A 14,695-nucleotide genomic window follows, 5' to 3' on the forward strand; every position below is an offset into this window, starting at 1 on the left:
ATATTATGTATTATTATTTATTATACCTTAACCTATTATACTTAATAGAGTTACTATTATAGTATTATTATGTGTAATTGAAAATATTTAAAAATACTTATTAGTTATAACATATTTACACAAACAAATTGTATTTGCTAATAAATCCAAAACTATATTTTATTAAAAAATCAATTAACTTGGAATTATTGTTTATATTTCACTGAGATAAATGAGGTCAATGATTTTATCCTAAAATCTTTTTATTAGTCGAGTTGATATTTTCTTATTTTATAGAAAAACTGTAAACAGCAACCATAAAACCACATGCAATACTAAAGTCCAAATGAGTGTTTAAGGTGGGAGTAAAGTGAAAGAATCGTTAGTCGTTATAGATGTTACCGTTAGCCGGTTAACATAAACGTACCACTGCAGTATCGCGACCGAAACCACCGGTAGGTAGACGTGCGGTTGGTGTACCTTGGATAATATATCGATTTATGATAATTATTTAATTATAATTTAATATTCTAACAAAGTGAGCTTCATTCTATTTTTCGATAAGTAACCATATACGTTAATTTAAAGTTTCGTTAATAATTGTGCTTAAAAAGTATTTAGTTCACTATAATATATGATTTTAGCAATCATGACTTCGTTTCCCGGTGCTTAAATTGGAAAATTCTCTGAAAAGGTAATTTTTTTTTCTAAATTAATGCATATCTATTGAATACCAACATTAACCAATAGTGGTTAATTTGATTATATTGACAATTTAAAGGCTATTATAATTCAAAACAATAATTATTGATTTATTTAATTGTAGTATTTATTTGACTCGCACGAGTATTTTATAATTTGTAATTCTAACTATGTGAAACTATTATTAACTTATTGATTATTCCTTTAAAACTATATTTGTTTTATTTAAATTAATAGAGCTCATAATAATTAAAATTATAAAAGCTACGAAATATTGGTATGGGATTACATATCAGAGGAACAACCAATGGTGATTAAGAATTGGTGTAAATTATCAGCTATCTCCTCAGAATGATTTTTTTTAGTTTTAACTTTTAATTATAAATTTTTGAGATAAACAGTACAATATTATATATTTTTGTAACCGAAGATGAATGATGATTACAGAGATGTATTGACTGCGCGCGTGTGTCATTTTAATTTTTATGTTTTTATCGACTAAATGGTATGATACTACACACAAAAAGTAAATAAACGTAATTACCTATATAATATACATGATTGGCTGATAATTCATAAATGATAATAAATTGAAAAATATAAGTTAACATTATTAGAGTGCCATCACACTCGCATTTATGTGCTGTGTTTAACTCTTGTAAAAGGCAGACAACAAATGCTCGACGTCCGTTTAAGTTTTAACGATAAAAAAGGTTCAAAAAAGATGAATTTAAAATCGAAAGTTTTTGCTTAACTTTTTGTTATTTTGACTATTTTATGTGATTATTAAGCAGGGGATAAAAAAAGTACTATTAAAAACAAAGTAGAGGCACTAGCCAGAATACTGGGAATTTGTGTTGAGAAATCACCTCGATTTTAGCGCAGTCAGTGTTGGAAAACTATAGTATTACAAAATAAAAAATGATTGCTACATTATCAACAGCAATCATATATTAAGTCATTGCATTCATACAATTATTTTTTTTTAAATATAAAATCTTTTAAACGATATTTTTTCTATAAAAAAATTCTCAAAATAACTCATTAAAATAGTATAGCAGAATTTTCAGATTTCCAATCTTTAAGAGTCAAAAGAGCTGTTTAAAATATTTCAGTGCATTTTCCATCCAATACTAATTTATTTATCGTGATTATGTGTTATAATTAGATTATTTTATTATGAATTACTAAGCTGAATACATCCAATAAATTTTTTGTTTTCATGTTTAACCTACAACAAAGGAGACTATTTTAAGAATACTATTCCTCTACCAGTGGCGTATCCAAGATTCATTTTACGGGGGTGCTTTGATATTTAATAGACATTTGGATGGTGGGAGGCGGAGCCCCCCAAACCCCCTGTATGATATTATAAACAAGTAGAAATTTGGTCTAATGAGTAAATTCAGAGTTTGGTGAAAATATAAAAAAATACGGATGATGCAGGGTGTTCTAACACCCATATCACCCCCCCCCCTCTACTACCATCATTAATAAGTAAATAAATCCAATAAAATGTAACATTAAATAATATTTTATATTGCAATAATTTATTATTACTACCTCATGGCTCTACCCATTATTATTCCTTTCAGACTTTCAGTGCATATATTGCTCAATATACTACCTGAATAGGTACTAATAGATTTCACTGATCTAATAATTTATTTTTTACTTAAACAATAAAATTAAATACATATTATACAATTGCAGTGAATTAGATTAGACAATCAGATTATAATTAAACTTTAATAAAATTGATTAGACTTATAGAGTTATATAATTAATTAAATACCCGGTCTAAAATATTTTTTTATCATTATTTATTTACAGCTAGCTACCATAAAAATAATATGTAAGCTGTGTTATTTGAACTATGTTAAATAAAGTAAAATAATTGTCTCGGCGAATATTTTTTTTCAGCCGATACGGTTGCCAATTAATAGCTGATGATTAAATCAACTATGGGAAAGATATTTTTTTTTTTTATATATACGAAAGCAATCTTAAATTGCATTAAACTCTCTTAATAAAAATATTATTTACAACACAACTAAAACGATGTCACTACTTTAATGTAATTAGAAAATACACAGTAGTGAGAGCATGAACTAAAAAGAAAAACTCAACAAACTTATTGTTGTATTTAGTTGTTTAAATGTATGTATAAATAAAAATAATATCTATATAACAATAATACCTAATAAGTTGTTTCAACAAATAAAAATTATAATAAAATCGAGAACAGATAAATCATTTAACAACACATTTAGCTTGACTTATTTGTAGGTCACTGGTTAGTGCTGAGCCTAGGATATTTGTCACTCGGAGCAAATATAATTTTAACTCCCCTTATAAATTATAATACCCCCTCCCAAAACAATAAGATTATATTTTTATATTTTTATATTAAAAAAAATATCTTCGTTCAGATAACTATAATATAATTATTAATTATTATATAATAAGAAAACATGATTCAACTTCAATTGAAAGTTTTTATTATATATCAGTCATTCTGATGCCGAATCTCAAACCCTATTCCAATCTATATCTTTAATACGTTCAATGGTGACTATATTTAAAATAGCGCTTGATAATAGTTGATAATATTCAATTATATTATTATAAATGTTCTTCTAATACGAATATATACAAATAATTATTTTAAATTAAATGTTTAAATGTTTAAACGTTTGTCACCGTGGCGCCCCGACGCTAAAAAAAAACTACCTCTAGCTATACCCCCTTATCACTGTACTGTATGCATCTATAACGTTAGACTTATACTACAATATATGATAATTAATAAATTAAATAACTATCTATAATATTAGTATTAGTATCAAAATATCTTAATGTACTATACTACTATGTACTGTTTATCGAAGTCATCAAATTTAAAAATATTTTTATAATAATTGAGATGTGGTTAGGATCGTTAAGTATTACCTTTTTGTATTATAATTATTAAAATACGATACTATCGAAATGAACAATCACGAAGAAAAATATATTAAGTTCATCAAAGAAATCTATAACTTAATAGGTACATATCTTATTTTTACGATATGCCCATTTTATGTAGGTACCTATGTATTTGATTTTGATTCATACTTATATTGAAAGGTTATATAGACATTTTTGAAATAAATTTCAGTGAAAATAATAAATTAAATATGGGAGTACACTTTTCAATTTATTCTTTGCACGGTTATATTCTATTAATATAGTTAGATAATAATAACATTTTAAAAATATATTTATTATCGTATTTATTTATTCTATCAATACCTACTAATTAGTGAGTAATAATTTTCAATCAATATAAAAAATGTCCCACATTATATTGTGAAGTCCATCCGAAGCGGTGGCTTCTAATATTTACATATAGGTTTATACGTTTCACCGACTCCCGCGTTATTATACTAGGTCGAGATCAAGAATGGTTAGTAAAACTCTCCCCGCGTTAACCTCACGAGGCTAACCTCGATTTTTCGCGTGTTAGTTTCAATTGTGGTATAAGATGAAAATAAAACATCATCATAAACGCATTATTATTGTCATGGCTATACACCAAGGAAAATATCAAATGGCATATAATAGTTATTAGTTCCATTTATTATACATGAATACACGATACCTATCTACAAGTAGGCAAGTAGGCTCATCGGATAAAGATCAACCGGCGTTTATTATTTTTGTATTAGATATATCAATGATAAAAAATACCATATCAGACCCCTTTGTTTTTTTTTTAGAAATGCAACGAACCACGAAGGTCGAGTTTCCTATACGTGTCAACCCGATTATTTCCTATTGTCTAATTTGTACACATTACTGTAGAACATTACTCAAATGTGTGAAATTGCCGTCTTCATATTGTCTTTATGTACGATGTATTAATTCGGCGGGCAATTAACTTTTGTACTGCATGTAAGTGATGAAATAAGCGATATAGGGTTGAAATTTAAATCTGCTTTGACTGTAGTTTAGATCTCGATTATGGAATGCTTACGAAATAAATTTGATATATTGTTGTTATTTTATCAATAAACAAAATTTACCTAAATACGAACAATAGCATTAATTATTGATTATTTTTACGATTAGGTAATACGAGTTACCATTTTATAAAAGGATCATTGGTAAATTAATTAGGAAAATAATAATTAATATGTTTCTAGTGTTTACTATATCAGAAGGTAGAAACACATTTAACCACTATTGTTGAAGCTAGCTCAAATATAGATAAGTAATAAAATACGTTTATTAAATGTATTATTATGTATCTAAAGTTTGAATTCATCTATTATTTTATAAGTTTTTGACTTAAACAAAATTGATATTGACTGCATACTTAGTAAATACTAAATTCATAGCTATCAACACAGTTGAGTAGCTTACTATTTTGAATTGATCAGGAATACAAAAGTAAACTATACTAAAAGACTAAGAGAGTACTAAGTAGTAAGTAGTAATTATATGTACCTACTGCAATAATACTATAAAAAATGCAAGTAACTGTTAAACTGCCTGTAATTTTATAGTTTTTCTCAGCTAATATTCAAATATCAACGCTCAAAATCTAAAAATGTTGAAGTTATTTAGAATTTAAAATCTGACTTATATTTTAACGTAGGTGAGACCGTATAAGACGAATGGTTAATAAAAAAAATATTAATATTAATTTTTTTACACGAATAATCGATGTATGATACCTAATATATACGTATCGGTTTTATATCGTACCTCTACAGATGATGATCATATTATAATATTATATAAACTATCTACGTGGCTATATATTATTATATATGTATCGTGTAAAAATATTAAACATAACGTTTAGAACTTATGTTCAAAAATTGTAGAACTAGAAAAAATCGTTATTACTGAAAGAATTTTCGGTCCATTGACATTAACAAAGTGATCGCAGACTCCGGCGGACGTAGATATAATACCTATATTACCTATATATAATTATATAGGTATATACAAACTATAGTAGGTATAATATACAATAATATAATAATAAAGAACGAATTACTGTCATACAAATGTTAACCGAAGTTTTTCGCCTGTTAAATATATATAGTTTTAGAATTCCGAATGTTCGAGCCTAAAAAAAATCGTCACGTACGACTATTATAAACGTATTAACCATTACAAAATCATCTACGCATGCAGTGCATTGTCCCCATTGCAAATAGTTATACCACTTATACCTAGGTATATCAAATGTACACCAATAGATGTAATATTACCTACAATGCATATACACGTACATATTATACGTATTACCTATATATTTTCTACATTGAGCATTCAACGAGCATTCCAAAAGTTTATCAATGGCACACGCACGAGTGGTGAGTGGAAATGCATATAATACTCGTATTATATATATGTATCGGACGAAAGTGCCTACACCAATACTGTTATACACATCACATAATAATGTTATATGTATATAATATATATGCAGCTGATGTTACAGTCGCAGCTAATAATCCAAAATATTACGTTCATCGTCGATATAAAATTACATATTAGGTATATACGAGTAGGTCGAGACTCGAGAAACAGTGCAAATCATTTGACTTCGACAGAAATAAACATATCTGATAGCTGCGCCTGCGATAACATTATATAGTTGTGCGTGCGACGCGCAACGTTTACCGAATGAACATTATTATAGCACACTTTCTTCCGCAGGGTAAACGCACATCGTGATCGTGATTACGGTTTTAAAAAAGAATACTAAGTGCGTTTAAATAACTCAGATTGATGTCAATAGGTTGACACGGATTAATAAAACGAACGTTTTGAACATTTGAAGGATCTGCGATGGGTATTGTAAATTTAAGGTGTTTATACAGCTGTCAATCGACATTGCTGCAGAATAACAATAATTGTATATATATATATATAGTCATATACATATATTATATATACATATATAATACTCTGATATTATAATTAAAGTAATACATCAAAGTAATGTTTGTGAATTGTGATTTTTACAATTGTGTCGGACTGTCGGCGAAGCGAAAGAAAAAAATGAATATCGAACAATTATTTATATAATTTATCCTTATTTAACAGATTTAACTCTGAAGATTCCGCGAGAGCTACGAGGCATTTCAATTAATAAAAATATATATTACTTGATTACAATTATCCTATGATTGTTGACATTCTGATCAGTATAAGAATGATGATCGCTCGAGTCTTGAAACGAAATGTATACAAAATAATGATTAAAATAATATACGATGAATGTACAAAACACTTATTATTTTATTATAACTTATTATACAGCATGTTAATTGTTAAACTCAAAATTGTTTTAAATTCGTCAAATTACTTCTATTTCATAATAAAATATCTATAAAAGATTTAAATGTATTATGTAGTCGTGTTATAGATACTTAATAATTGGTGATTATTTTATCATTTGTATTTTTTGGTAAGAACTTTTTCAATATTAATAATATTCGGAATAATTTAATTAAAAATGCAATTCATGTAACCTAACCAAAATAATTAAATCCATCGAATGACATAGTAATTATTATTTTATTTCAAATTACTTTTTTGATTATTCATTCTTTTAATCAAGATTTAACGTTTTTTATTTATTTTTTGTTTGACTCATCCACAATAATTTTAATTAACGTGAGAAATTAATATATATTGTGTAATTTCATTTAATCTGCCTTCTGAATCAGTGTATTTTACGATACATTTCAATAGATAGTAATATTATTAGTATTTTATTTGCTCGTTTAAACTCTAAACAGGATTGTTGATAAACAAAAACTTTTTTAGATATTACCAATACCAATACTCAGTACAAATCATAAAAACAGATATATAAATGAAAATAATATTTAGCCATTTAAAACAATACCATATTAGGTTCGATGTAATAATAAATTAATTTCTACTGATATGTACCTTCTTTAAATAACTATAGACTACATATAGTTAGTCTAAAAAAATTAAGATGATATACTTTTAAGTAATACGCATTATTATTATTTATTATTGTAAACTCATGTTATGATTACCTGCCATGAGTTATGCATTTTAATATTATTTTATTATGGTTATTAAAAATGTATTGTACAAATAAAGGCATCATGTACGTTATACACGCATCTTACCAGGTCCACACCTATAAATCACAATTCCCTAACACCATAATGTATCATAGCACTCCTACGCAAGTGTGATCCGCCTCCTTTTAGTTTTGAATTTGAACTTGACCTTTAATTAATTGTGTACTTTAAGAACTGCCCAAAATGTAGTTTTTTATATGTAAATATTATGATTGCATATATTATATATTCATGTATTCACTCGCGATACACAACCTTCCGCAGTGAAGTTAATCAATGAACCTTATTCACTTCACTTCTTGCAAATTGCTTACGAAAAATTCTACAAATCCTAGAGAAATTATAATTTGCAAATATTTTTTAAGAACTTTGAACATACTATAAAATAAAAAATAGTAAAATAAGAGAACGTTAAAAACACACACGACAATTTTACAATTATTAGATATACTTACTCGTTAATATTGGCCAGTAGCCAATTTTTAAGTGTTATGGAAATTGTAATTTTTGAATAGAATGTACACGCATTACATTGCATACAGATACAAACAAAACCTATTGATTAAATTTGTTGAGTTACTATTTAGGTAAATTGTAATACAATACACACAAAAGGCTTCCAACCTATATAGTATATATATTATAATATGCACACAATATTGGAGTCTACCACAATCAAAAAGGTGTACCGTGTACCGAATTACAATGAATGAAAAACCTAATGCGATGCAGCGAAAATTAAGGGATAGTCTATATATAGCGATGTTTCCGGTACATTAACTTCGGAAATATAATAAAGATATTTTTTTAAGTCAGCCGGAAATAAGATATTTGTCAATGCCTTTTGTTTGGATATCAAATAAGAACTAAGAAGCTATAGATGCTGCTTTTATGAGTAAAGTAAAGTATTTTATTTTTATAATATCAACATTTATTGTTTGACAAGTAGGTACCTAATAATCACCTATTCGAATCATTAGACATCTATCATAAGTTGCCCTAAGGAACGAAAGTGAAGTGAAATTACATACTTACATATTTTTGGATAATGATTATTGGCTGTTCATATTTTCACTAAATTTCATACTAGCTAGGTAGGAACAACTAATATATTGAATTATGATGTATTGCTGTATCCATGGTATATAGGCACGGTCTAATAATTAAGCACATTAGAAGGTTGAAATGTATAAGTTAGTAAACTATTATTATGTACAAGTATAAAGCTTAATATTATGATTTATAACGGATATATAACATTAATTAACAAAGGAGTTATTATAAATTATAAACAATAATTTAATTTGTATAATTATTCATTTAATAAATTAAAATAAATTCATAGATATTCATATCATCAACAATTCAATCAATTAGTATAAAATACGAATATTTATTTAAATTTTGTAAAAGAATCCCTATTATTTAGAAATATTGTACATTTTTAAATATAATAATAAAATGTCACTGACCAATATAAATCTGTCCGTGTAGTTATAAATTAGATTTAAATATCTAAATATGAATAACTGTTAAGCAATAAGCATCACAATTTATGAGTGATATAAACACCAAATTTTATAAAATCGAAAAACTCAACTATTCTATAGTATAATGTGTTAACTGTCGATATAGTAAATTAAAATAGTCAATAGAAGTGGTAATAATTTAAAAAATTATCTATAACTCCAGTATGGTATAGTATACGTATAGTGTGAAGAATATCGACACTTATATACATCTACATATGACAATAAAATATAGTGTAAATTGTAATGAAAAGGTCCAACTGTCATGAAATAGTGTTTTAACTGGTACCTGGTACCTGGTACCTAATGCTGTAACACTAGGTAATATTAAAACTAGATATTCGTCATAGTAGTAGATTCGTATGAGTTCGATATCACTAGTTACAAACAAACATTAAAGAAATTAAAGAAAATTGTACTGATGTATATATATATATATATATTATGTAAATCACACTTCATAAAACATTGTATATATTCTTATATATTATTATTTGTTTAAAACTATAAAACTATTCAGTTTGTGTTGAAACTATATATATTATATTATTATTGACAAAATAATACTAATATATGTATAGTAAATAGTAATATGATTTATTCAGATTTTGAGATCGTGAATTATATTTTTTTTCTATTGCATAAACTCCATTTGGTTGTAATGTTATAATAATATAGTTCCTTCGTGCAACTGTGTCGTGTTCCTTTCGCCAATCTTATTTTATCAAGGTCCTTAATAAGTATTTTTCGTAGAGAACTACAATAAAATACACCTAACATCTATTTGCTCCAATAATGAGACTTGTAGTGGACCATATAATATCACTCTATGTCGCTATAAATATTACAACAGTACATTTACGTTGATTACCAACCATACGATCATAATATTTAATTAGGTATACAAATTTTGGAACTACAAAACAATGCCAGCTTCATTATATTACATGAAAAAGATACTTTGAAAAATTATATTTTTTATGTTATAACTTATAGTATTATTATAAGTTATATCTTATATAACACTATGATATACCTATAACACTTGACGTTTGCACGTTGATAAAATACTACTATCTGGAATAATACATTTGCTTCAAATCTATGATTAAAACAATCTCAATTTTTACTTATAAAAATTAAAACGTAAATGATAGACAATCAATATTATAAGTTATTTAATTATTTGAACGTCAGTTACAATATATCTGTTTATAAGGATTTAGTGTTTGGATCATAGCAATATTGTTTTGTTTTTGTAACTATAGGTAAACATATACCTTGTTGTGTGTAACCTTGTGTGTTTACCATATTTTTGTGACTACGTAAAGATTTTTAAATTAATTTCATAAAAATAATTTCCTAGACTTCAGGATTTTTAGTTTATAGATATTCTTTTAGATATCTCAATCTCAAATATACTTCTTGAATCCTTCATACTTTATTATCATATATTATAGGGACCTAGATACTAGATAGGTACATAATATAAGTACAGATAATATACGATATTGAGTATATCTGGTACCTACATAGTACATATACACGGCTGCACCCAGATTTGGGAAACTTTTTATTAAAAAATTAGCACTTCAGCAGGTTACGCTCTGAAATTTTAGAGATCATTATAAACACATCATGATAGCCGATAGGTAATATATATGTATAATACAGTATGTTTATACACTTATCATATTTTTATATTGCTGTATTTGTAAGGCTAATTGTTAATAAAAGTTAATATACGTTTGGGTAATAGTATCGAATATAAAACTCGATGACTAAATTTAAAAGTTTGAGAATAAATTATGTGAAGATTTTAAGAGGTAATATTATATTTTCAAATAATTTTAATATTTATACTTATACAAGTTTCAACAAATGCTGCGAATATGAGTTTAGAAGTTAAGCAGTGGGCATCTATTTTTAAGGAATCTTAGTTCTATAATTTTAACTTTTTGGATGACTAAGTCGTCTCTACTCTATAGGCCTCTCAATAAGGCTCCTTGGCCCTTTGATTTCAACTTGGATGCAAACTTCAGTTTTTAATATTGTAGATACGACTGTATGAGGTATTCTTTCTTTTCTAATACTGACAATAGGCACCTATAGACATAATTTATCCCCTTGAGCATATTATTATTCGTGGTCAGCACCTATATTTATGTCATTTGTGTTTATGTGTTTTCGTAGTATAGCAGTTTGGTGTTTACTGTTGTCTGTTTACTTATTTGTTTCGATCGGAATGTAGTCATTTTGAGAGTATAATATTATTTATTTAATTTTAAACTTTAAGTGTGTTATTCATTTAAAACCTATTTAACTTATATTAATAGTTTTATTTAACGAATTTCATGACATTTAATTAAAAAATACAAAAACCAAAAGATAATTATAATAATTAGTAGACCAAAGTATATAGGTATTTTAGCTATTATATAACACCTCATAACGTACTAACACAATATTTTTATTTAATTTTAAGCTGTTGTTAATTTTAAACTTGTTTAACTTAAACCTATTAAAAATAGGCTTTATTTAACGAATATTATGACATTTAATTGCAAAAGGCAACAGTCGAAAGATAATCATAATATTAGACCATAGTATTATTTTATTACCGTGTAACATAGGTAGTAATATTACATCAACAGTTGATCCTGACATTATTAAATACCTATTTTTGTTTATACCAACTAATAGCCATAGGTCTGAAGTCAAAATACATAGTGTATTAGTTTACCTACTTAGTATATTTTATATGCGAATTAATTAAACGGAAATTAATTTACTTTATTACCTAGCAATGAACCTGACATTGAATCATAAATTCGTAAGGACTGATAGTAAATATAGTAACTACTGAAGAGTCAAGATATTTAGCGGTATAGTAACCTATTTTTGAAAATATAACTAAGTATGTATTTTACACAACTGCAATATTCTGTTTTACAAATTGTTTGTAGCTATATAATAACTACTTTATTATTTTTATTAAGTACACAACGTATTTTTGTCTATATGAATACTGTATTACTATCACAGGAGTTTTGAATGTTTTAATTTTTATACAATTTTAATTTCAATTACATGAGTAACTTATAAATATATTATATAAAATCTCAAATTAATAAGGGTTTATTACTTCCAATTATTCGTATGCATATAGTAGGTAACTTGGTAAGGACAAGTTAAAATAGTAAGTAGGTATATTTTAAAATGGAACTGGATTCGTTAAAGTTGTATCCAAGTAAAGTATGTACCAACAATAAAAACTGCTCAAATAATTGAAAAATATTTTATCGTGTAAATCTGTGCAAGCTTGTATTAAAATATAATTTGAGTGGGTTAGGTCAACCACACTAAAATCACCCACATGAAAAGTGTTCTCGGAGGAAGTCGAATTATTGGTTGTGTAGTCCATTCAACTATATGCCACCTAAACAAAACAATAAAATGTATTTAAAATTTTAACTGATTTGAATAATATTTCACTAGGCTTTCGTAGTAGATAAATCGATAGGTATTTTTTGTGCAAACAATTTTGGCAATAATGCTATAAAACAAAATTTAACTAAAAAATAGTGTATACAATTTCCAAAATAAATTAAAATAATTATTCATTTCTAAAATAAATCAATCAGCTTACATATTGTTTGAACTCAACAAAACAATTAGCTGTGTAGTGTAAATTATTTAGGTAGGTACATATACGTTATACCTTAGTATCACTTTCGCGCGATGTCCACTTTTACAGTTTTCTAAAACAATTGTATTTTAATTAGTAAATAATTACCATTTCTCACCGTGGGATATATTATTTCTACATTTTAATTGGAAATGGCAGTACTCATTTTACAATCACAAGATTGGACTAAAATGTGTTTTTAAAAAGAAAATTTAATTTTCCCATTAAGCTGATGATGTTTTAATTTTAGATACTGTGTTTCGTTTAGTTTACATTTATATTTTTAATCTATTTCATCTTTATAAATTACTAAACATTTTAGATCCAATTACAAATAATATGAATATATTCTATTTGAATGTTAAACGGTTTTTAGTTTGGAAATGAAAGTATTAAATAACCTAATAAACAACATTCAAAATTGATTAAATTAAACTGAAATCTAAATCAAATATATTGAAACGCGAGTATAAATATACCTAATACTTGCAGTTTGTGGTTAAATGTAAAAGTGGTTTAAGAAATGTCTAGAGAAAGAAAAGCTCTATTCAAAAATATTGTGTTTCCTGTTTTGATCTATTTAAACTGGTTTTTGGTTTAGGTAGGTATTCTAACAAAACGCTTATAGAATACATAGGTATTAGGTATGCATTCAATATTGCAATGAATAATAATTTGAAAGCACTTTCAACACTAATGGGCATTGGATGTCTATGCTTATTTGTGTTATTACTTATACAAAAAAATGCTTAGCCTATTCAGGAACATGGCAATTTATATAATATGTAGTTTCAATACCTAATACATATATAGAATATCTATCTGGCTATACAATTCTCGAAAACTTAATAGGTATAGTAACTTCTAACTAATCAATCACTAAGAGATTTATTTTAACATTTTTTATTTTAAACTAAATTTTAGATTACCTACTATATTAAGTCGTTGGTTGTTCATTTACAAAACTCTATTTGTTTTATTAAACATTTATTTTTATAAGAATACTTTTTATCAACAAAAAAATACAAGTTGTTTTGTTTCTAAAAGTATTATTTTTAAAAATGTTAACTTTTTAGTATTATCATAACGTTCTATATTATACACGTGAATTACTTAAACTTAGTCATTAGGTACCAGTGAACTACAAGGTTCACAATCAAGTTCATAATTCAATATTTCAATTGGTACTACAACATTTTTCAAGGTGAACAGGTTTTCAAATTGTATACATTTATCGAGATTTGTTTCACGTTTGTCATAAAATCACTCGGTCGAAACAAAATTCACAAATAACTTTGAAAACATGCTATTTTTATAAAATATATATAATATATTCAATAAATGAAAATTGAAAAGATTTTGAAGTTATGAATCATCACACAAATAAAAATTCATTCAAATCGATTTATCAGCTTGAAAAAATTGTATTGAATGCAAAATCAGCAATAGGTTATAATATATATATAGGGTATGAAACATCCAATGAGTGATTAAACATTTTAAATTGTAGATATAGAGTATTCTTCAATTGTATAATTATTAATTGAGTACTAATTTATCCATGTTTCAATATTTTAAATTATTATCAAGTTCTATACTTTAAATCATTAAGTGCTTAGGTTACCACAATGTTATTTGACATGTTAATATATTGCCTAAATTTCCTAGGT

The 14,695-nt window shown here is 25.9% G+C and overlaps 1 protein-coding gene across 1 annotated transcript in view; it reads left to right on the forward strand.

The window, feature by feature from the left end:
* The first annotated feature begins 403 nt into the window (after positions 1-403).
* Positions 404-14,695, forward strand: part of LOC107162131 (uncharacterized) — a 29,381-nt gene continuing 15,089 nt past the window's right edge. The window contains exon 1 of the mRNA XM_015508905.2: positions 404-673. The gene's annotated coding sequence lies outside the window, so the exon portion shown is untranslated. The remainder of the gene's footprint in view (positions 674-14,695) is intronic.

Source organism: Diuraphis noxia, unplaced genomic scaffold, assembly GCF_037042655.1.
Source record: "Diuraphis noxia isolate RWA-SAM2 unplaced genomic scaffold, SU_Dnox_SAM2 contig0005, whole genome shotgun sequence".
Lineage (NCBI taxonomy): Eukaryota > Metazoa > Arthropoda > Insecta > Hemiptera > Aphididae > Diuraphis > Diuraphis noxia.